Source organism: Lissotriton vulgaris, chromosome 3_1 (assembly GCF_964263255.1).
Source record: "Lissotriton vulgaris chromosome 3_1, aLisVul1.2, whole genome shotgun sequence".
In the NCBI taxonomy this organism is placed as follows: Eukaryota; Metazoa; Chordata; class Amphibia; order Caudata; family Salamandridae; genus Lissotriton; species Lissotriton vulgaris.
Window position 1 is genome coordinate 2,101,749,948 of NC_141689.1, and position 25,274 is coordinate 2,101,775,221.

The following is a 25,274-nucleotide window of genomic DNA, read 5'->3' on the forward strand; positions in this document are numbered from 1 at the left end:
GAGGCCGCTGGAGCTACACACCAGCTAATACCATTGAGAAAAATAAATGAACGAACGAACGAACGAATGGTGACAGTGATAATTACACTTGCACATAGTTTGCATCATCAGTCTCGTACTATAAATGTGAAGATATACAAGAAGCAATCTCCTAGAAACAGAGTCCTAAAAACAGGTTATCATGTGACAAACCTCGTGGCGCTGTATATGCTGCAAAAAACTGGAAGCAAAGAAGTAATGCTATGGAAGAAAACCTCTATGGTGCTGAGATGTGTGGGGTAAAGCACCCTCTATACCACAGCTTTCCAAACTTTTCATGTTGGTGACACACTTTTTGGAGAAGCATCATTTTGGGACAAAGTAAGACTATGTAGCGAGCGATCGTAGCGAGAGAGCCTGAATCACCTAAGGGGGAGTTCGGAGGGGGGTTCTCTCTCACTCTGTCTGTCTCCCTCTCTCTCTCTAACCGTCTCGCTCTCTCTGTCTCCCTCCCTTCCTCTGTCTCCCTCCCTTCCTCTGTCTCCCTCTGTCTGTCTCCGCTTGTCTCCCTCTGTCTGTCTACCTCCCTCTGTCTCGCTCCCTGTCGCCCTCTGTCTGTCTCCCACTGTCTCCCGTTCTCTGTCTCCCTCTGTTTCCGTCCCTCTGTCTCCCTCCCTCTGTCTCTGTTCCTCTGTCTCCCTCCCTCTGTCACCCTCCATCTCCCTCTCTCTCTCCCTCTGTCTCCCTCTCCCTATGTCTCCCTCTCTGTCTGTCTCTCTCTGTCTCACTCTGTCTCACTCCCTCCCTCTCTCTCCCGTTGTCTCCCTCCCGCTGTCTCCCTCCCTCTGTCTCCCTCTGTCTGTCTGTCTCTGTCTGTCTCCCCCGTCTGTCTACCTCCTTCTGTCTTTCTCTGTCTGTCTTGCTCTCTGTCGCCCTCCTCCCTCTGTCTGTCTCCCTCTGTCTCCTGCTCTATCTCCCTCTCTCTGTCTTCCTCTGTTTCCGTCCCTCTGTCTCGCTCCCTCTGTGTCCGTTCCTCTGTCTCCCTCCCTCTGTCACCCTCCCTTTCCTTCTCTCTCTCCCTCTCCCTCTCTCTGTCTCCCTGCGTCTCTCTCTCCCTCTTTCTCCCTCTCCCTCTCTCCCCCTGTCTCCCTCCCTCTGTCTCCCTCTTTGTCTACCTCTCCCTCTGTCTCCCTCCCTCTGTCTGTCTCCCTCTTTCTGTCTACCTCTCCCTCTGTCTCCCTCCCTCTGTCTGTCTCCCTCTTTCTGTCTCCCTCTCCTTCCCTCTGTCTCCCCCTGACTGTCTCCCACTGTCTCCCTCTGTCTGTCTCCGTCTGTCTCCCTGTCTGTCTACTTCCCTCTGTCTCTCTCTGTCTGTCTCGCTCACTCTGTCTCGCTATCTGTCACCCTCCTTCCCTTGTCTGTCTCTCTTTCTCCCGCTCTGTCTCCTTCTCTCTGTCTCCCTCTGTTTCCATCCCTCTGTCTCCCTCCCTCTGTCTCTGTTCCTCTGTCTCTCTCCCTCTGTCACCCTCCCTCTCCCTCTCTCTCTCTCTCCCTTTGTCTCCCTCTGCCTCTGTCTCCCTCTGCCTCCCTCTCCGTCTGTACCTCTACCTCTGTCTCACTCCCTCTGTCTCCCTCCCTCTGTCTCCCTCTCTCTGTCTCCCTCTCTCTGTCTGTCTCCCTCTCCTTCCCTCTGTCTCCCGGATGACTGTCTCCCACTGTCTCCCTCCCTCTGTCTCCGTCTGTCTCCCTGTCTCTCTCTGTCTGTCTCGCTCCCTCTGTCTCCCTCCCTCCCTCTGTCGCCCTCCTCTCTCTGTCTCCCTCTCTGTGCCTCCTCCTCTCTGTCTCTCTTTCTGTCTACCTCCCTCTGTCTCCCTCCCTGCCTCCCTCCCTCTGTCTCCCTCCCTCTGTCTCCGTTCCTGTCTCCCTCTCCCTCCCTCTCCCTCTATCTCCCTCTCCCGCTGTCTCCCTCTTCCTCTGTCTCCCTCTCCCTCTGTCTCCTTCTCTGTCTCCCTCCCTTTGGCTCTGTCCCTCTGTCTCCCTCCCACTGTCTGTCTCCCTCTCTGTCTCCCTCTCCCTCCCTCTGTCTACCCCGGACTCCCTCCCTCTGGCTCCCTCCCTCTATCTGTCTCCCTCCGTCTGTCGCCCTTCTCCCTCTGTCGCCCTTCTCCCTCTGTCGCCCTCCTCCCTCTGTCTGTCTCCCTCTGTCTATTCCAGACAGTAGACGGAAGGGGTATGTTGGCTAGATGGGCACATGTCAACGTATTTCTTTAGAGGCCAAAATATGTTTGTTAAGAATAAAATAAAATAAAATATTGACCGGTGGGGAAGGAGGACACAGAGAGTTCTATTAAAAAGCTAATAATGTTTGTTAAAAAAAAAGAATGCTATTTTCGCTTCCTGCAGAATATATGGTCGGAATTCTTTTTCTTTTCCATACGTAGAGCAGAAATAAGCTTTGCACACAGACTACCTGATCGCGTGCCCTTCTGTGTAGAAAGCCTGGTACTTTGTACTCTAACAGCGTTTTGTATTTAAATTTCTCGAATTTCGCGGAAAGTATTTGAATGGCTCACGGTCCCCCACATATCAGCTCTGTATCTCGTCGGCGCGGGGTGGGGAGGGATGTTTTATCAGACAATCTGGTGTTTTCAAAAGAGACCCGGGGAGAGTGGGTGAGTGATGTCGCCGGCAGAGGCCTTAAAGTACAGCTTAATGCCTCTTAATTAGCAGCAGTTATGTGCTAAGTGCCCATTATCATCCCGCGACACACCCACCCTTTGCAAGCAACAAGGTACTGTGTCGGGACACACAGTTTGGAAAGTCTGCTCTATACGGACCTTCCAGGATTTCGCAATTTGCAAAAAAAAATTGCAAAATCTGCAGTTTTGTAAAAATGCAGCGATTTTTACAAAACTGCCTGTGAAATTTTGAAAATTACATTTTTTTCTGTTTTTTTTTCATATTAAATTACAATTTATTATTAGATATTAAATAAAATATTAATGCTAAAGAGAGTGGGGATGTTTAAATATGATTGCCTAAAAATATTTCGTTTTAAAAGCAATATATTTAAAATAACTAATTATTCAATAAAAATATCATTTGATGAGCTAATGTACTGCAATGTGTATATTAATTAGTCTAGGTTAATAATAACATTTTAAATTAAATTACATTTTGTTATGCTCTAAAATATTTTTTAATATTTGTATTTATACTCAAAAAGCCTATTCTAAGAGGCAAGGTCAGCTTTTGACATTGGCAAGCTGGCCCTAGGCCAAGGGCGCCTGTTTTCAGAGGGGCGGATTGAGAAGTGTGCATTAAGGTTATGCAGTCAGCAGAGTCCTTCTCACCTGGCTCCAGTGATTACGTTTAAAGTTTTATTCTTTTTTTAACATACCATAGGCGATGTTTTTAAGACCCTATAAACCTCCATTTCTTGCCCTCACTTCACCCTCTCACATTTGCTGACACACACCAACAACTCCCTCAGCAGGGTGACGGAGGTACACTGTGAGTGATTCAGGTGAGTTGTCCATGAATATTTTGTGTCAACGGCCAGTCACTGTTCAATCAGGGACTGACAGGTGAACACAAAAATGGGTCCCAGCTACTTCATTTTCATCGCTAGCAGCAGTAGCAGCAGCAAAAGGGGTCAAATGTATTTCCCCCCCAGGGCTATCCTAGCAATGAGACATGTTCAAATTGGAAGTTGCATCCTCTCACTTGAATGGATAGAGACATGCAAGTATATACCTAGGTGTAAATCTACATTCAGAAATGGTGAAAAACAATTTCTGAATAACAATAAAGTGAAGATTTTTACCTAAGTAGAGAAGTAGATTTTCACATGAATATGTCTACTCGTATAAAATTACGTTTCTGAATCAGGTCTTAGGTAAAGAGGGATAAATATATAATGCACAGCAATCTTCTTCAAAGAAGGACTAGCGCTCAGAATGAAACCAGCGTTTATTTACCTTCCTTAATAAACTCTGATTTCATTCTGAGCGTGAGTTCTTCTTTGAAGAAGATTGCTGTGCGTTATAAAATTTGCCGGGAGACCTGCCCGGCGTGACTCGCCATCTGTCTATGGGCCACGGACTTTGGTAACCTTGGTCGTTTGTGTGGATATATAGGTATGCAGGTTTCTGGGAGTTGTAGTTTGCCTCCATACTACAGCGCAGTGGATGATCACATGGTTGGGGTGGCGCCTATTCCTTATCAGGGTAGTGGTGCAGGACTATTTAAAAGCTGGACTTTACTTACCTTAGTTTGGCAGCGGCATCTGAAGAAGGCATTCCATAGCCGTAATGCATCATGCCACATCTGCTGTTTCAATAAAGAAAGCCTCAATCGTAATCCCTGCCTGTGGCCTCTTCCTTCCGCGCTGCTGGAGGTTTTTGCTGTATATATACATATATATATAATATATGTGTGATATCAAGGCTGCTTCCTGCAGCCGAAAAGCGTCATGCTGGCGAACACCATGTTGAAATAAAGATTCATGCACTGAATTGCTGATTTGGAGCACGTTTTTTGCGGTCTGTACCTGTTTCAGGTGCCTGAAGAGTCCAATGGTTCAGGATTTGTTCTGTTCTATATATATATATATATATTCCCAAAAGAGTTGCCTGTGTATGAAGTAAGCCACTCACGAAGATAACATCAGCCACATTTATTTGAGGTCGAAAGCAGTATGAGGAAACTAAGGCTTGCAGCAAAAATAAAGTCCAGTCTATATATATATATACAAATATATGTTCTACTAAATCTGCTCTAATCACAGCATGCTCATGGTGGGTGCAGGCGTTCAGAGCGGAACCATGCCCGCAAATATTTTTCACCAAGAAGTTATATGCGGCAATCCAGACCATGAACAAGACTTTGTAGTCGAAAAGCGTTGGTGATGGTGTGCTGTGTGGTAATGAATGGCCACCAAATAAACATTGCTGTATAATTAACTACGGAGCGAAGTATAGCTTCCTGGTAATATATATATATATATATATATATATATATATATATATATATATATATATATATATATATATATATATATATATGTATTACCTACTGGCGGTCGCCAGTCGGTATATATAGTTAGGACCTAGTTACCATAGGAAATTCCGAACATTCTATTGGGAATAACTTTGGCGCCGATTGAGGGATCTGCCTGTAATTTTCCTTAAATTTGCCTCGCTGCGCTCCGCTCCTTCCCTGAAAGTTTCGGGGGGATTTGTCAAGCGGGGGCCGAGAAAAAAGGGGGGGTCACAAAACGTGTTTTCCACATGTTAATTTCCATAGGGACATTCTGACAAGGCTACAGCTCGAACGGCTGAACGGAATTACACCAGATTTAACAAAATGGTAGGGACTGGTATGCAGCAGTGCCTTTTGTATGTTTGGTGTAATCCCTCCAGTAGTTCTTGAGAAAAATGAATTCGAAATTTTTCAAATGGCATTTTCTATGGGACCTTTAGACACGGCTACAGCCTGAACGGCTGAACGGAATTACACCAAACTTGGCAAAATGGTAGGGACAGGTATGCAGTAGCGCCTTTTCTATATTTGGTGAAAATCCCTCCAGTAGTTGTTGAGAAAATTGATTTGAGCAAATTATATATCTATATGCGCTCAACATTCTATTGTGAATAACTTTGGCGCTGATTGAGGAATCTGTGTGTAATTTTCCAACATTTTGGCCAGCTCCGCTCTGCTCCTTCCCTGAAAGTTTTGAGGGGATTCGTCAAGCGGGGGCCGAAAGGGGGGTTCCAAAACGTGTTTTCCCTATGTTAATTTCCATAGGGACCTTTAGACACGGCTACAGCCCGAACGGCTGAATGGAATTACACCAAACTTGGCAAAATGGTAGGGACTGGTATGCAGCAGTGCCTTTTGTATGTTTGGTGTAAATCCCTCAAGTAGTTCTTGAGAAAAATGAATTCGAAATTTTTCAAATGGCATTTTCTATGGGACCTTTAGACACGGCTACAGCCCGAACGGCTGAACTGAATTACACCAAACTTGGCAATGGTAGGGACAGGTATGCGTAGTGCCTTTTCTATATTTGGTGAAAATCCCTCTAGTAGTTGTTGAGAAAAATGAATTTGAGCAAATCATATATCTATATGCGCTCACCGTACGCGTACGGTACGTGTACCGTACGCGTACGTGCGCGAGCGAGTTTCTGATTGGCTGGCAGTCGACTGTCAACATTCCAAACTGTCCAAACCAGGAAGTGTTGGCCACCATCTTGTTTTTCAGGAGAACTGAGGCACAAGAGAGCCCAAAACAAGAGTGGAAAACACGAAAAGGGGGCAGGGTAGAGACCCCCCAACCCTCTAGCCCTTCTCAGGGGGTCCGAAAAGGACCCCCAAGGGCAAAAAAAAAAATTCAAAAACATTGCGGGGTACGGGCACCGTACGCGTCCGGTACGCGTACCGTGCCCGTACCCCGCGTTTTCCACTCTTGTTTTGTGCTCTCTTGTGCCTCACTTCTCCTGAGAAACAAGATGGCTGCTCATTTGGTACCAGAAGGATAATAACATATATAAACGTTATCCGCTAATAGAATTAGCATTTACAAAACCTTTGAAATTTATTGAAAAAAAATATAGGTTTCACGCCTGATCTAGTTAGGAATTAGCATTTAAAAAACCTTGCAAATTCACTGAAAAAAACATAGGTTTCAAGCCTTATATAGTTAGGAATTAGCATTTAAAAAACCTTGCAAATTCACTTAAAAAACCATAGGTTTCAGGCCTTATATAGTTATGAATTAGCATTTAAGAAACCTTGCAAATTCACTTAAAAAAACAGGTTTCAGGCCTTATATAGTAAGGAATTAGTATTTTAAAAACCTTGCAAATTCACTTAATAAACCATAGGTTTCAGGCCTTATATAGTTAGCAATTAGCATTTAAAAAAACCTTGCAAATTCACTTAAAAAACCATAGGTTTCAGGCCTTATATAGTTATGAATTAGCATTTAAAAAACCTTGCAAATTCACTTAAAAATACAGGTTTCAGGCCTTATATAACTATATTTCGCGCATCCGCAATCCACTGCTGATGATGTCACATATTACATCATTCATGACATGGTCAGTGACATCACTAATGACATCACTGATGACATATCAAATGACATCACTGATGACATCACTGATGACATCACTGATGACATCTCATTTGACATCACTGATCACATCACTGATTATATCATTCATGTGATAATACGGTGCACCTCCTCACACTCTAATATAACCTTTGATACACCCACTGTTAAATACAGACTACCATTCTTGAAACCATTGACACACCAATACCAGTTACTACATACGCACTCACTGATTCCTAGGTCTACACACACATTCAATCATTCACCCATAGAATCACTCATACATACAGTCACTCATCAATACAACACTATCATATGCACGCATACACCTATACAGACACTCACACACTGCCACTCATCCATGGAGTTACTCACACACCTAGTCAGTCATGCAAAGAATCAATCACACTTCCATTTCCTCAACTATACAGTTATACACTCAACATTTTAATTATTCAAACATATACTAACACATACTTACTCTCTTATACAATCACTGATACAAGTACACAATGATCCATACAGCCACTCGCACATTCACTGGCTCTCATGTATAGTCATTTATATATGCCAACTCTCACATGCACTGTTTTACATATGTACTTACTTGGACATGTGGCACTGAGATATCCATTCACTCACCAACACACCGATGCACACAGTCAACCGCCCATATAGCTGTTTCCACATGCACTCTTGAACTCATACACCTAGTGAATCAACTGCTCACACATCTATGCACAGAGTCACACACCTCCCAGCCACCCACACACACACTCAGTCTCTCATTCAAATACTTGGGCAACCAATCAATAACCCATATAGCCACTCATATAGCTACTGATCAACACATGCAGCAGCTTACACAACAACAGACATACTGATGCACACATCCAGACAGTTTAGTCACTAACCCATGCATTTAGTAAGACACATTTAATCACTCACTCATACAGTCAGTCATGCACCTACTAAATCCTTCATCCAGACAATTATACATCCACTCATTCTTCAATATGTAAAACATATTTAAACTTTACAGAAACACACAGTCACTGGATGATGTCATCAGTGATGTCATCAGTGATGTCAAATGAGATGTCATCAGTGATGTCATCAGTGATGTCATTTGAGATGTCATCAGTGATGTGACTGACCATGTCATGAATGATGTAATATGTGACATCATCAGCAGTGGATTGTGGGTGCGCGAAATATAGTTAGTACAACTAACTATATAGGAGCAATTTCAATGGTTTTTTAAATGCTAATTCCTAACTATATAAGGCCTGAAACCTATGTTTTTTTAAGTGAATATATATATATATCTATATATATATATTTATATACAACAAGTGCCCCTGACATTAAGGACGCAACTCCATGGATGATGATTTACAGAATCTTTATTGTACGAAGCCGGCACATTCCTTCCGATTCATTCTAAAACCCCTTACGCATTTCGGAGCGGCTAGCTCCTTCCTCATAGGGTCAAGGGAACAGGTTGATATAAGGGATGTAGTAAGCTGGACGAAAACAAGACACTACAAGAATGTTCATTATTATTAATTACGCTGGGGTCTAAAAAGTAATCTTTTATGTTCAAACGTCCTCTCCAAAGTCTTCAGGACAAGATTCCCTTTCGAGGCCAGGCTATGTTTGCTCAAGTCGACCTATGAGGACTGGACCAGGTAGGCAAGAGGTGACCTCCCTATGCAGTCGGTCTGACTTATTTGGATCAGTCATTACGATCACTACGATCTTGCACCCTAGAGTGCCTGAGGAAGAGGTGTCCTGCCTCACGGATCGAGGAGGCAGCGGTGCCCCGGCAGGGGTGCATACATGGGCACTAGAACATCCCAGGGGGAAATACAGCTCCCTCCTTAGGTTAGGACTGAAGCTGTGCTCCCTCCTTAGGTTAGGACTGGAGCTGTGCTTCTGTAGAGCTACAGACACTTAAAACATGACAAATTCAAAGTGGAATACTCTGCTAAAACAGATTCTATTGATTTCAGGCTGAAAATGAATGATTATGAGTAACATAAAGTGCAGCAAAATTGCAGCTAAATTTTCATATTTGTGCTGCTAAAATTAATAATTCATGCCGCAATATCCTGGGGGATCTGTCTTTAGGTAAATATCGAGAGTAGAGGTAGGGCACGTACGGCACTGACACAGACCTGGTGATGCCACGCACCAACATTTGTGTACATAATTCATGTTATCTTAATATCCGACTCAAATGACAAAATATGTGTAAAGGAGACAATGATGGATACTGAAACAGAAGTCGGAGTAATTTCACCACAGATTTCAAGATGCAGTGACAGAGCAATACAGCACACAGCCTCAACCCGCAGTACTATTGATCTGCTTATTACGTTCAGATTATCAGTGCTCCTTGTACGACTGGAGATTAAGTGCAAACGGAACAAAAACAAGGCCGTAGGCTTCCTCCATCTAAAACTATCAAATAAATAAATAAGGCACCCAAGAGCTGTAATGAAAACAACTATTCATTAGGACTGCCCTAATTCTGCTGCAATTTACGTTGTATAAGGAACACTCCATCACTTTTTTAAAAAATTTGTATTATTTTTGCAGATTCCGACCGAGACATCATTTCAGTTCCTTTCCAAAATAGAAAATTGTTCAATATTATATATACCATCAAAATAACAATACTGTAGACCCTAAAATATTTCCTTACAAGAAGTCTTAAATGAATTGAATATCACAGTCAAGGCTAAAGTGCATCAGATAGTGCTATTTAAAGTGCAGAAAGAGTGCAGCTATCAATAAATCTACTAATTCATCTTGCTAAAGTGCGTTCCGTAAAGCACAGAAAACAATTACAAACCATAAAAAACTTTTTTACCCTACCTACCATTTTCGCATATAAATACTCTTTATTATAAACTGCATGTCACTTTTTCAACCACAGTTGTAAATCCGGTGGCTCCCTTGATTTCCAATAGTTGGTTATCAATGAGTGAGCTAATAAAACTGCTATATACCACCAATCTCGCACATTTCTGGTCTTGATACTCTATTCTCTGGTGCTTCCTAAAAGTACTGACTTGGTGTCAGGCACATCACGGAATCCTAAAACCTCCGGTACACATCTTATAACCTGATCCCAGAATCCCCTTAACTTCTGACAACGCCTAATCATATGCTCCAAGGTACCCATCAAATTACATCAAGGGAAGCTTACTGAAATATCTGTATCCTAATCATGCAGTTTCTTAGGAGTGTAGTAAACTAACCACTGTGAATATCTGCATCCACTTAAAATGTTTCCCCCTCCCCCGTCTCCCCATACCTTTTCGCTGTCGCCATGGAGCTCCTGGCGGCCTGGGTGCGTATGGATGCTCAGCTTCGGGGGATTCAATAGGCGCCGGGTCTTACAGATAAAATAGCATAATACGCGGATGATGTTCTTTCTTACTGACTTGGACAGGTTGGGGCAGCGGTTGATGCGCATCCTTCAGATCTTCGGTGAGACCTCTGGGCTATATTTGAATCCTAGAAAATTCACGTTGTGGGTTCTGGGAGGAGGGCTGAGGGTGGGAGAATGGGCTTCAGCCCTACAATTGGCGACGGGGGGATGAAGTATGTGGGGGTCTTTTTGTCTGATGTCCCGGCTGTATCCAGAGACCGCAATCTGATCCCAGTGTGGGATCGTACTCGGGAAGATCTCAAGGTGTGGTCCCGCATGCCCCTAACAATATAAGGTAGGTCGGCCATCTTTAAGATGGTGGCGCTTCCCCGTCTCCTTTACCAATTGCAAAATCATCCCTACCAGATTTCACCCATATGGTTCCGACAGGTTAATTCAGCGTTAGGAGGGATTTTATGGGAAGGGGTCGCAGTTAGAGTAGCCTTACGCACCTGTTTCCTATCCACATGTACCGGAGGTCTCGCTACTTCAGATGTCCTTTCCTACTACCAGTCCGCACACTTGTTGGTCCTCAATGAATGGTGGTACAGGGATAGGGGGGATCCAGCCAATGCGGTGGAGCGGCAGCTAATGGGTAACAAATCTTTACATACACTACTATTCGAAAGACTCTGCCACGCGGGTGGTGTTTCATGTTTGGAGGCAGGCCCAGAGTAGGATGAGGTGGTGGAATGTCCTGACCCGGGAGACTCCTCTTTGGGGTAACGGGCGTTTGCCTCATCTGGTAGCCTGGCAAGGCTTTTAGGGTTGGGACTCCTTAGGCATCTCGGACCTGGAAGACATGATGACTGACCTGACGCTTAAATCATTTCAAGATTTGCGGAACGAATATGGGATGCCAAGATCCCAGTTTTTCAGATACTTGCAGTTCCGACACGCGCTGGCGCCTAGTCTAGAGGGCCTGGAGTCTCTCCCTGATTTCATCCCCATTGAAGCTAAGGTCTTTATGGGGGAACTACCGGACCGCAAGATCTCTCGTATATACCAGACGTTGATCATTCATTGTTCCGCAAATCTGCAGCGGCTTAAGCCGACATGGGAGGAGGATGTAGGTGAACTAGAGGAAGAAGTCTGGGCGGAGGCACTGGCAAGTCCACGGGGGGCAGCAATAGCCACGGGCCTGCGTCTGATACAATTCAAATATTTACATCGAGTGTATTTTACCAGAGTGCGCTTATGGAGGGCAGGAATGATTGTATCCCCCGAGTGTCTTCAATGTGGTTCAGAGGAGGGAGCCTTTTTACACAGTCTGGAGTTGTCTCTCGCTACACAGATTTTGGAGGGGGGGTGCTCTCCTGCCTGTCGGAAGTGTTGGGATGGGAGCTTCCCTGCAAGCCGCGCTTGGCCCTGTTACATGTCATGGAGGGAGTTGGGGGAAATAGGTATAAGCGACACCTCCTGTTGTTGGGTCTCACGTTAGCAAAGAGGAACATTGCCAGGGCTTGGAAGGCGCCCCGGGCTCCATCGCTGGCTGCGAGGAGTAATGGGATAGATTTTTACTTGGGACTTGAACAGCCGGTCTTCATTGCCAGGGGGTGTCCCCGCAAGCATTATAAGATTTGGAAAAGATGGGCAGACTATCGGGGATTAGATTTAGATCCGCCACCGGAAGGGGATGTTCACTCGACGGATTGATGGGTGTGTGGAAGCCAGGCTTTGCAGAATGGCTGATGGGCTCTGTGTATGGTTCCAGAGATGTACTAAATATACTGGTGGGGCGTGGGCGCAATCGGGGGGAGGAGGAAGGGATTTGTTCTATTATGTTTTTTTCAAGTATATAAAAGTCAACGTCATTTTTATTGTACAATTGATGTGTGCAGCAATCTCCGTATTGCGGAGCTATGCAGCTTATGTGAACCGTGACAAATAAAACTTGTTTTAAAAAAATAAATGTTTCCCCCTCTACAACTGGGAATGAAATGCCGATATTTCTAACCATTCTTCCCCAACCAAATTTTGTCTAACTATTTTGGACAAGACAAAACGTTTTGTCAGCATAATTGTCGCACCCTCTAAGCTATCTTGCCTTTTGCCCAAACTTTCTTGTTATGTTAAGTAGAGCGGAAAAAAATTCTTAAGAATGCTTTGAATTTGTAGATACTTCAGAATGTTCACAACTTGGGCTCGGGTAAGTTTTGACTTAATTCTTTACCTAGATATTAGTTCATTACTGATAATCCAATCTCCCATTCTTCTCAGCTTAACTCTTTTGCATTGTCTAGCTGTTTGTTGAATGTCTGGGGAACATATGAGCTTCAGAGAGGTTCCGGCATGTATTGCAGTGATGTTAAGGTAGCTCCATACTGCTTTTGCTTCTGCTTTAATAAGATTACTGTCTTATGTCTAACCAATTTTGGATTCATGTCATGTGGCTTTGGAAGACATGGATACAGGGGAGGGTCTCTACAAACGTTCTTTAAAATTAAAAATCATCAACCATTAACACCTTAGATATATTATAAATCCTGGTGTGTAGGACTAGAAAGGCAGCTAAGTAATAAACTTTCCAATATGTGAGCGTCAACCCTCCTTATTCCCAACAGAGATTTAACTTCTGTAGGCGATTCAATGGGTTAGCCTTGTTCCATATAAAACTAGTTATCCTGGTATTGATTTGTGAGAAAAATGTGTTCGTTAAGTACACTGAAATTGTTATGAATTAAAAATTACACAGGGGCAGAATATGCATATTTACCAAAGCGACCCTGCCTATGATTAAAATTGGAAGTTTCTACCACCTATCCAACTTCTCCTCGATCCTCTTAATATGAAGGGTATAACTTAGCTTATATAAATTATTGTTATAACTGGGGGTCTCTAGTTGGCTGAGGTAGGTACCTTAGTCCAAATAAGGACCCTTGCTTCTAGTCAGGGCAAGAAGTTACACGCTGAAGATAACCCCTGCTCAACCTCTGGGTAGCTTGGCACGAGCAGTCGGGCTTATCCCAGAGGCAATGTGTGAAGCGTTTGCCCAACACACACACAGTAGCATCACACTAGGCACACTACAAAAGAAACTCCACACAAGGTTATATATAAAAATAGCCTTTGTATTATCCAAAACACATTAGAATAGTAATCACACAATATACTCTGTGCCAACTGGCACTAGGCAATATCTACCGGGGATTATATACAAGACAGGGCCAATCGGGCCACTGTCATAACCATTAGAACTCACTTAGTAGTAAATTGAAACAACCAGTAACTACTGGCACAGACACTATGCATAATTCACATTAGGCATAAGCAGTAGGTATGAACACATTATGCATCATCCTAAAACACATAAGCATAAACACATTATGCAGTAACTCAGCAGTGCACCCTAGTAACACTGCCACCAAGTGCGTACATCACCTTAAGGCCTTGCGCCCTTTAACCATCACACAAAAGGGGCCCCCGGCCAACTGGCCTTTCACGGGGGCATAATCTTCTTTCGTTCAGAATGTCAGGGCCACCATCGGTGCGCAATGAGCTGGGGTGGGAGGGCAAATCACCCCTTCCTTAATAGAAGAAATGACCCCCAAACATTGCAGGTGCCCGCAACTGCGGTGCAGCTGAAGATCAACAAGCATTGGCACTGCAATGCGCCGATCGGAGCCCCACTCCGGGGCTACTAAACTCTAAGTTTCCCAATGTTGCAGCTGCCCGCCACTGTGGTGCAGCTGTGTAGCAGGGGAGCACTGGCACTGCAATGCCCCGAAGGGAGCCCCACCACGGGCCTACTATATTCAAAATGGCCCAGTGTTGCAGCTGCCCGCCACTTGGGTGCAGCTGTGTAGCAAGGGAGCACTGGCACTCACCGTGCTTGGGAGAGCCCCACTCTGGGACTCTCAACTTAAAATGGCCCCATGTTGCAGGGAAGGCACCAACAGCGTGCCTAGAGAAGGGCCCCACTCACCGGGCTCTTTCCTTGCCTCCTCCGGATCACAGTCAGGCCCCACTCACAAGACCTCTTGGCTCCACCCGGTCCCCCTTCTGGGACACAGGACTTCTCTGGGAAACCTGCGAAGCTCTGGACGGTCTCGGCTGTGCGTAGGGCTCTCCACATCAACACAGGAGCTCGCCTCCACTCCGGCAGCCTTCTCCTGTGTCCCCTCAGCCACTCTACCACTGCCCGCTTCCCTGTATATGCAGGACTCCCCCCAGCTCACGGGAGGCCAGCTCAGGTCAGCCACGACTTCCTGGTTCCGGCCCTGGTCCACTGACGGCAGGCCCCACCCACAGTCAGGCACGGGTCTTCCAGTTTCGGTGCTCTCAGCGGCGGCTTCACTCGGGGGCAGAATGCAGGGTAGGCTCCCACCTGGAAACGATGCCAATGAGGGGTGGGCACCTGTCTGAGTGGCACAAATGCGGGGTAGGCTCCCGCTTGATCAGCAGCGCAGGGGGGAATCCCTACGCTCGGGTTTCCCTCTGCAGGCACTTCCACAGCGCGCTGCCAGACGCCAGCTCCTCTTCTTCTTTGGCAATAAAAATATAGCGCTCTTCAGAATAAAGAGTCCAAAGTACAGGGAGCAAAGCTGGGTCCAGGCAGGCCAGCACACAGGGCCCTCCAGCAGGGAGGCAGTCCCTCGTGGCGGTCTCCTCCTGGGACCCAGCAGTAGCAATTCTCCCCAGCAAGATGAACAAAAGCCCAAACATTTGGAGCTCTGATACTCATATCCCTAAAAGCCTTTGAAGTCTTTGTGCCCAGGGGGCACTGACCCCTGTTTAAATCAGTTCTGGGAGTCTCCCTGCCAGTAACACCTTATTTCTTTGATAATGGGGGTCTGGATCCTCAATCACTCAGCAGGAGATGGAGCCATTGTTTTATTGCGACAGCCCAGGCCTCTTCACCTCCAGGGGCTGCTCCTCCCCCTTACACTCCAGATGCAGGTCAGCCTGTTGCTGTCTCACCTCCTCCCCTGGGTCAAGAAATTCCCAGATCCTATCGCTTTCAAATCCAGACAGTCAATCCACAGACAGGCAGAGACACACAGAAATGTTAGAGCACAAAAACCCAGCCACTTCCAAAAGAGTGGTTTCTAAACACACCGTGCAAAAACCAACTTCACAAAAAGATGTATCATTGAATTGTGAGTTCAGGCACACTAAACATCACCTCTCCATCTTAAGCCTTTGGGGAGATAGGCTGGAAACATATTACACAGCCTCCCCATTCTTGACTATGGATAAGATGGCCTTTCAACAGTGAAAACGGAATGGTAGGACATGGTACACACCTCAGTACATGTCCTACTTTTCACATACACTGCACCCTGCCCAGGGAGGTACCTTGGAACTACCATAGGGGTGTCTGATTTGCATACAAAGGGAAGGGTAAGGCCTGGCAAGTAGGTGCACTGGTCAGGACAACATGGCAGTTTAACAAACTGTGCGCAGGCACTGCAGTGGCAGGCCTGTGTTCTCTTTAAGGCTACTGGTGTGGGTGGCACAATTAGTGCCGCAGGCCCACTAGTAGCATTTCATAACCAGCCCTGGCACACATAGTGCACTTTACTAGGGACTTTACTAGTAAGGCAAACATACCAATCATGGATAAGCAATTACCATTACACTTTACACAGGGAGCACTTGCACTTTGACACTGATCAGCAGTGGCAAAGTGCCAAAAGCCTCTAAATTGGCAACATCATGTCAGAAAAAAGGTCTAGGGGGAAAGCAAACTTTAGCCAAAAAGCCAAAAAGGGCCAAGTCCAACAATCATCAATACTCTAATCCCCAGCTACTGAATGGGGTGTCTACTATAGACCTTCTGAAGAACATCTGGTAAATCTTTCACATCAGCATCAAATTAGCACAATTTCGGTTTTAACTCACTTACTGTATATCCTGCCACAGCGGAGACATTTTTAAAAGCTTGAAACGTTGTTAAAGGCTCTAGTGTCTGGTTGGATATATAAAACCAGATCATCAGTGTTCTGGAGCTTTAAACACTTCCAATCTCCTCAAAGCATGTGTAAGGTATTCAAAAAAAGCAGGACACCATAACAGTGATAAGGGGCATCCTTGTCTCGTGCCAATGGAGAGAATTATAGGAGGTGAGATTTTCCCATTCAATGCCAATGCGCCGTAGAACGCTGATAAATTTGGGTGATCGTCTTAATGAGCAGAGAAGGACATTTCATTATCTCCAGAACCTTAATAAAAACTTCTAGTTCACAAAGTACTGGTGCTTAATCATTAATGAGCATTATTCGGATGGATATCCATCCTCCCCGGGATTCTTACATCTTAGAAGCTCTTTAACCAAAGTTGCCACCTCTTCTGTTGCTATACAGCAAATGAGATTTTACGCTGCCAGTGATGGGATTTGGGCCTGGGCAAAATATGCATAATATGTTCATCCAAGGGATCTAGATTTTCTGCATATATTCTACCAAAGTGTCCAACGAAAATAGACTCAATACCCCCTCTTTCCCGTTTCATTTTCCCTGTCCTGTGGTCTTTGTAATATTATTCCTCACCATTTGGTCTGGGTGCGCGAAGCCAGCAGTCTACTGTTAAATTCCCCCTCGCCATACAGCCGTTGGCCATATGTCTATGCAATTATGATTTCCTTCTCCAGCAAAAATTCTGGAGTACCAGAAAATCTTTGCTTGTCCTTTACGAGGTCCAATCCAGCTCAGCTAACTAAGCGCTCCTGAGATTGTTTGAAATTTCTCATCCTCTGTCTTTTTAAGAGGGCTTTCAAAAGCTATAACCTACCCCCCTTGTTGTTAGCTTATTAGCTACCCAGACGTTTTCCAATGATGAGGAGCATCTATTCTCTGCAGAGAAAAACTGAGTCTTCAACCCCATTTCTTCCAAAAAGACCTCTTTGAGAACAGAGCTTTATTTGGCAACCACCTACACAGAGGGGTAGTTGTAAATGGCAAAGGAACTTCCAGGCGGAGGCTTTCAATTTTCTGGTCTTCCCATATATGACTTTTGAAAAGTCAAGGCGTCGGAAGGCACCATGGCTTCTGTTACCCTTGTTTGAAGAGGAGGGTCCTCAAGCCGCATTTATACAGCTGGCAAGACTTAAGGTGATGGCAAAAGGGATGCTTAAAATTTTTCAGGAAGTAGAAGCAATAAATGCATATCTCCACGATCTCCAGAAAAGATAGGGCCACAGAAATATAATCTATGACACTTAATTGTTTGAAATGTTTTAAATGATTTGATGTTGGAGGGCATTGTTTCCTGATGTAAAGTGTTGCTTTGTGGGAGAGTGGGGAAGCTGGAGGCACGGCATTGGGTGCAGTCACCACACTCGGAGCATGAATGGTGGGGCGGTCACCTATGGGAAGTGTGGAGAAGTTGCAGGGATCCCTAAAGCGGAGAAAGGACCCTCTCAAGTGGCCATAAGGAAATGTATATATTCACATCGAAAACACATGCAACAGTCATGTCCATCAGACCACTATGAAGTGGCCGTAAGGAAATGTGTTTATTGACATAGAAAACAAAGGACAAACGTAAATAGTAAAATCACTTTTTAGTTGGCAATTTGCTTTTTTTACTGTCTTTAGTGATGTTTTACACTTTTTCCTAAAATTGCACTGAAGACAATTTGCCTGTTCAGCATGGTCACCCTAGACTTTCTCCTTTTTCTGGACAATATTTTGGGTTGCTTTAGGATTCTGTGCACTTTATCTCTGCTAGGTAGTAGAAAAGTGTTTGTGCTTCCCCTATAAAACATGTTCTGTAACTTGGAACTCCCTATTTAGAATACTTAACTTCCAATGTAAATGGTGCCTAAAGTGCACCTATTGCTTGCAAAGGTAAATATGTGGGCTGCAGTGTATATCAACACCACTCACACATATGACAGAAACATATTTCTGTCAAGAAACCACCATGCTCCGGCTAGATTGCCATTTAAATGCACTGCAGTGACATGCCAAATGGCAGGGAAAACTTCCTTTGCCTTATAGAAAATGCCTATTTTTATGTGATCATAAGTCACACTCAAAGTGTGCCTTGTACGCCCACAGGGAAGTGTGCTATAATAAAATAGGCCACACTATACATTTGGTTTGTGTGCCCTCAAAGTGAAACAAAATCAAAACGCTTGTCAGCCTGGCTAGATGTTTATTTTCAACCTCAAATTTGGAAAATTATAGAAAAATGCTTCAAACCTGCTTTGTTTTTTAAATCAGACTCAATCGCGAAATTTGATTTTTGATACTTTAAGCAGAAAAGTAACTTTGTAAAAAATGTACGTTAGGCTGAGAAAGGCAAAACAGGCTTAATAACAGGGCTTCCACTCATCACATCCCAGAGCTGAAATGCACATCCTTGGATGAGATAGTTACCGTCTCTGTTCAGAGAACAATAACTTTCTGTTGAGCCCACAAAAGGCTAATGGGTGTTAACTGCTGATCTCTTAGGAGGGATTAGCTATCTGGGAGTAGAAGGGGGTAGTTGGCAGAACAACAGGCAGCGTTAGCACTTCTTTTGATTTGGAAATGTCAGGGGGGATTCTCCTCTTCACCTCCATAGAACTATTACGCAGCCAGGCAAAAGTCGCAGCATGAGGGAAAACCAGTTATGACCCTGTCAGGTAGAGGAGTGCTCAAAAAGCCAAAGACAGGCCTGCATAGTGGCAGCTGGGTGCCACCACTTTGCAGTAGTAGATCCTGTGTAATATTACAGTAAAGCAAAGAGGAAATGCTGCACAAAGAGGTGGGACTAAAAGACAACTGTTGGGATTGTGAGATACAATTTCTCTAATCACTGGTTAATTCACAGGATAAATCTGGCACCTCCACCACCACACTGTCAGAAACTTTCTGGGCCTTTGAAGAATCCATCCAAGGAAGAAGGTCCTCTGGAAGAAGAATTCTGACTTATGACTCATGCTGGGAGAAGAGGACTCACGCAAGGACTTAACAGTCCTTGAATCCTGTTTGCATCCAGGGACTGGAACTGCTACACAAGGAGAAAGTAGTTGGCCCCATGTTTACTAGTTTCTTGGAAACTAAAAAAGGAGAAGGACTCCTAACACCAAGAGGGCACTGCTGAAGAATTAGGGTTGTATCCTGCAGGAGACATGGTTGGAGAGAGACCTGGTGCCTAGAAACGTGCCTGAGGAGCTGGGGCTACAAGACTCACCATAGGAAACATAACCAGCAGTTGGAGACTAAGTCTGAAGGTACAACCTTGAACCAGGACAACCAACATGCATCCAACCTCTGGTGCAACTTTGCCTAGGTGTCCTGTTCACCATGAACTGTTGTTTTCCCACAGTGGTTCACTTTTTCGATGCGCTTATTTACTAAAATGTCATACCTCTGGCTCCCCTTCATCTAGTTTGATGATCTTGGTGACTTTATGCTCATTAAATGTTTCTCTCTTTTTCTAAATTGATTTGGGAATTTTATTCTGTTGTGATCTTTGTTTTGAAATTGTTGGCACTTCTTGAACTAAACATATGCACTTCTCTGGGGATTGTCTGCTACTTTACTATAGCTACCAGGTGTTAAGCAGAGATTCTCTCAGAACTCTGATTTTACCTAACCAGAGTGGGTTTATTGAGTTGATAGTTGTGCCACCTCTTCCAAATCAATAATGCCATTTTTGACAGGTATCTCTTGAAACACTGTGGTATAGCGAAGAACAAATCAGGCATCTGATGTTGTATGGGATAAATGGGGGAAAAACACGTCCTTGAAGATTAAGATGTCCATAACTCTTGATTTCCTTTCTTATCTATGCATTTTATACAGTGCTCAATATTGCTTTACATTACAGTGCTACAAATGAACAAGGTTACAAATAACAATGTTATGATGTTATGTAAAATGAGTGTTCTTTATAAAGCACATTTTTACCCGGGTTTCTTTGGGCTAGCAGATCACAAACCATAGAATGAAGGAATAAGTATATTTAGGGACTCATTACAAAGTTGGTCAGAGAGCATTCCGACTGACACCTTTTCGGAATCGATTCCGACCGACTAGGGGAGTCCGACCGAACGATTACGATGGTTCCAAACACCATTTGGTCAGACTCCCATCGACTTCAATGAGAGCTTGTGTTCAGACTGATAACTCAGGCTCCCATGGTGCCTACCACACTGTGCATGGTTAAAAAGCGGGGTCCAATGGGTACCCCTTGAGCCCCAACTGGAGGCCTCCGGGTAAAGGGGGGCATGCTAGGGGCCCCCAAAGTCAGTTTCCGACAGCCGTTCTGTGTTGGGCACATGGAAAGGCTGTCTGAATCCGACATCGTAATACATCGGTTGGAAAGGTGGTCCATAGAACTGTACGATTCGGCTCCGACCGACTTGGAGTCTCCGAATGTCGGTTGGTACTGAGTCAGACAGACCAAACGGTTACCTACCATCATAATTGGTCAGTTGGAAATGTTTCAGTCGGTCGGAAACATGGGTTCCGACTCGGATTGGGAAAATGCGAATGCCGTTCGGAGCCTTTCCGACCAACATCGTAATGAGGCCCTCAGTGTAGAAATATAACTTGATAATGGATGGCGCTTCTAATGTAAGTGTAAACTGCCCTGGGACAGTCAGAAGGGTTAGGATGTCCCTTAGGTGTAAGTAGTAAATGACACTGTTGTCAACATTATTGACTGAAGGTTCCAAACAAATTGAGTTGACAGCTGACAGAATATTTGAAGGTACATCTGGGCCCATAAGTAGAATCTCTGGTCTTGACTTGTTATCTTTGGCACTGTATTAGAATGAGTATTTCTTAAGCTGAGGACGGGAATATATATACTTCTGGTTTCTGGTTATATTAGTCAATGGGCCAAAGAGAGCTTTTATTTTCCAAAAATTATTTTACATACGAAAATACTAATTTCATGCATATCATGTCAGGCATCTTAAAAAATTAAATTCAGTCACTTTTTGACAAATCTAAAGAAAAGAAGAAGAATACAAAATGTGATGTTTAGCATGAATGGCTCAAAGACAACAAGCTGAATATGTTTAAAGTGGCACTGGTGAGGACGGCAGCAGCGGAATGTCATGCAAAATTGTTAAAGGCATGGGTGTGGACCCTTTACCCTTCAGTTTATAACATAGAGACTGTTTGTAATGACTGATTCGTAACATGAAGGAACTTTTAAGTTTAAACTTAGCATGACCACCATTCCTCCATTAATGGAACAGTGCAACAATAATTTCTGTTGACTTAATTATCAGCCAAGCATGAATCTATCTCATTGTCAATGGTCGACTCCACACTTTTTTAGAGTGACAACAATGTTCTGGGAACAACATACTTTCTAACTGCCTTCTCTTGGAGATGTTGCTAGGCAGACTCTCTAGGGTGGGGTGCTGCAATGAGGAGTATGGGGAATGACCCGAATCTGAGGTATTCACATTCCTTTCCTATGTGTCATTGCATAGGCCATTAAGTAATTGTTCTTCTAAGTAAAATGATGTGTGTCTAATATCTACCAAGGTCAAATATGTGACTTTTACAAATAAATAAAAAATGATTGGCAATTGTTGATATTATACAGCAATTTTATAATTTATGTCATTAGATGGCTTTTTGCAGAATACAACGATGCTCAAGGTAGATGTCAATGTCCTTAATTTCTTTTATACGGTGCTTACGACCACAGTTTTGCCATTTTTGAGCACTGTAAGCAAAGGATGTTAGTATTATCCAATTTAATGGCACTTAATTTACCAATTACAGAAGTATGAAAGGTTGTGTTGCCTTGTCACCATTCAAAATCGATCAGGTGTCAGCAGCAAGTGATTAACTCACTGATTCATCTTATGATCTAACTCAAGGATACTTTGATAACGAGTGTGCAGTTTACACTGCTAACATGATCAATATGTAAAAGCAGTCTTAAGAACACATTGTGATGTGAAATGTCCACATGTGGACTCCTCCAGCTGTGACAACTTCGAGAACGTTGATTGTTGCGATTGGGCTCCTCAGCATTTACACAGAGAGTTGAAGAAAATTATGTTGTAATGTTGTCTGAAAGGTTTATATGTCTTATGTAAGGTGGACTTTTGCCTCACTATTCCTCTGACTAGGTTTCAGTGTGAAATAGGAGGGACAGGATGAATACGATCATAACACCTAAGCACCAATGTTAGATGAGGTGCTTTGTTTTGGGTACTCTGCAGTTTCCAAATCAGTATATGAAACAATCACAAATCTTATCAAATCATGAGAGGGCAGGTGCCCTGATCAGTGTGCATCCGTGGTAGAAGAATAACTGGGTGCAAGAGGTTTTGAACTACAGATATGGCGGGTTACCTTTTTAATAACGTGGTTAACTGTGGTTTCAGAAGACAATGAAACCAACACTGCACACAAGAGTAACTATGAAGGCTAGTTTATTCAGCTTCCCTCTGCAATACCTATTAGAATGAAAGAATATATTCAAGTGGCTTTAGGTTATAAAAACAAGAGTTGACTTCTTGATGAGAGCTTGTTCTATTAGCCTTCCAAAGAAAACATTTGTATTTGCATATTCTAAGTCAGTGTGACAGGAAGAATACTAAATCTATAATCCCACTACAAGTAGGTAAATTCCTCAAATAAGTGTGTGCTACTTAGAAGATTAGGCTGCAGAATTGTGTCCAGGTTAAAAAAGGTCTTTGACGATCTTGGCTTTACAGAAGGCTAAGAAACAAGACACTCTTTAACACATAAAAAGCCTGAACAGGCAATACCAGCATGTTATTTAGTTATAAGCTGCTTAAAGAAGAGGTGACCTTTTGTGATTGCAAGAAACCATCAAAATCCCTGTACATGAAACTTAGAAATTACCTATTTAGAGCTTTGACCCTCAGCCATTTCATACCAATGTACCAAACATTTCAATAAAATTAAGCTGTGGAGAATCAGGACACTGGGGAACGATCTACAGTTACCGGGCTCTTCTATTGCTTTGTCAACCAGCATCTGGGAGATGACGATTGATAGGTAATCCCTATGCACATCCTGAAACGAAAACTAACAGCCAGAGCATAGCAATCCCTACCAACTTCCTTAATTGCATAATGCCCTGATGTCATCTCGATTCCTCCTGAATCAAACTCATTTTCAGTACATAGTATCTCTGATTAAAGTTCGGATAATTAAACATGCAACTTTACTCTAGCAGTAGTAATTTTTAGCCTTCAATGGCCTGCCCTTCTACTACTCAATATTCAGACGCCTGGTATGTGCAGGTGATATACACTACATGGTCATACAACTGTACTGTAGAATTAAATTCCAAGATAATCTGAAACAATGTAACCTATTGTTGATAGATCTACGGTCAAAAACATGACCTCAGTTACTTGTGCATGATAACTGCAAAAATCTCCTCGAATCTTTGACAAAAAAAATGAGAGTATTTGTGTAGTGCCAAAAGGTGAGTGGTAGCCATGTGAAGATATCATGCTAACCAACTCACACACCAGCGTACCCTCTAGATAATTTGTTACCCCATGTCATCATCACCCAAGATTCGAAATGCAAGTCTTCCAAAGTAAATGCACAGCAAAAAGTGCATGGAAGACACACAAATTACTTCCATACATTTTGGAACTGCCTCAATCACAACCAATGACTTGAACTCACTCATGCAATTATAACAGGAAAAGGAACCCAGCACATTCTACGAACTTCTCTAATAAGCACAAAGGCAACTGATGCTGCTGTAAATAATTTTATGTACCCAAGTTAACACTGGCAAACCTATTTCTACCACACTGTAAGTGGAGCAGCCATTTATATTGTAACAATACTGCGGTAGCCTTTATAATGGCTAACAACTTAGACAGCATTGCAAGTCCAAACAACAGCATTTTGTCTACAAAGATGTATCTTTGTACCAAAGGGTGAAAATGATCTTTCATTTCTGTGTTTCTAACTACAGCCTTTCATGCCAATTGTATTCTGTGAGGTTATCTTAAATTATGCAGATGTGTAAAGCGCGCTGTCACCCGGGTGGGTATCTGGTCACTGAGCAGGTGCGATTCTAACCACACCTAGGGCCTAGTGGCACTACTCAAAAAGTCAGATCTTCAGGTTCTTGCGGAATTCAAGAAATGAGGAGGAGGGTCTTTGGTGTATCTGCAGGTCGTTCCATGCTTTTGGGGCGATGTAGGAGAAGGCTCAACCGCCACCAGGGGAAAGCATCCAACATAAGAGCACGTTATTAAAAAAACAAGGATAAATGGCTGCATGGGTGCTCTACTCATGTTCTGCATTAGGTTTTCACTGCATTCTTTTCTTAAAAAAAAAAAAAAGAGAAGAGGTAAGAACTGCCTTATCAAGAAACTGAACTGAATTGAGTTAAAACCAGCTGAAGAGCAGAGACCAGGGTAGATAAAAGGTGATAAATTAGGACGGTAGTGCTGCTTTTTTTAACAGTAAAAATGATTGGGGCTATTACATTTGTTGCATATCACGTTTAGAGAGAGATGCATGTCCATCTGGTAAGTGATTCACTAATCTAAACATTATAAACCCTCATTTGTAAATTAAAAATGTATTCAGTTGCAGCAAGACACTTACAGCCTGATTCATGAAATCCGAATTTGAACGAAATGTATTCAGCTAATCTATCTTGTTTAAGAAACATAATTCAAATACAAAAAAATTACCAACTTGCTTATCGTGATATGACAAGGGATTTTTTGAGAAGTAGCATGCTAACAAATTATAACTGCAGATCAGATATGTTTCGAAAACACACACCTAGAGCTATTTATGTCAATTCCTTATTCCGA

At 43.5% G+C, this 25,274-nt stretch overlaps 1 protein-coding gene across 1 annotated transcript in view; it reads right to left on the reverse strand.

Annotated features, from left to right (window-relative positions):
* SPATA18 (spermatogenesis associated 18) overlaps positions 1-25,274 on the reverse strand; it is a 193,995-nt gene that overhangs the window by 167,083 nt on the left and 1,638 nt on the right. The window lies entirely within an intron of this gene.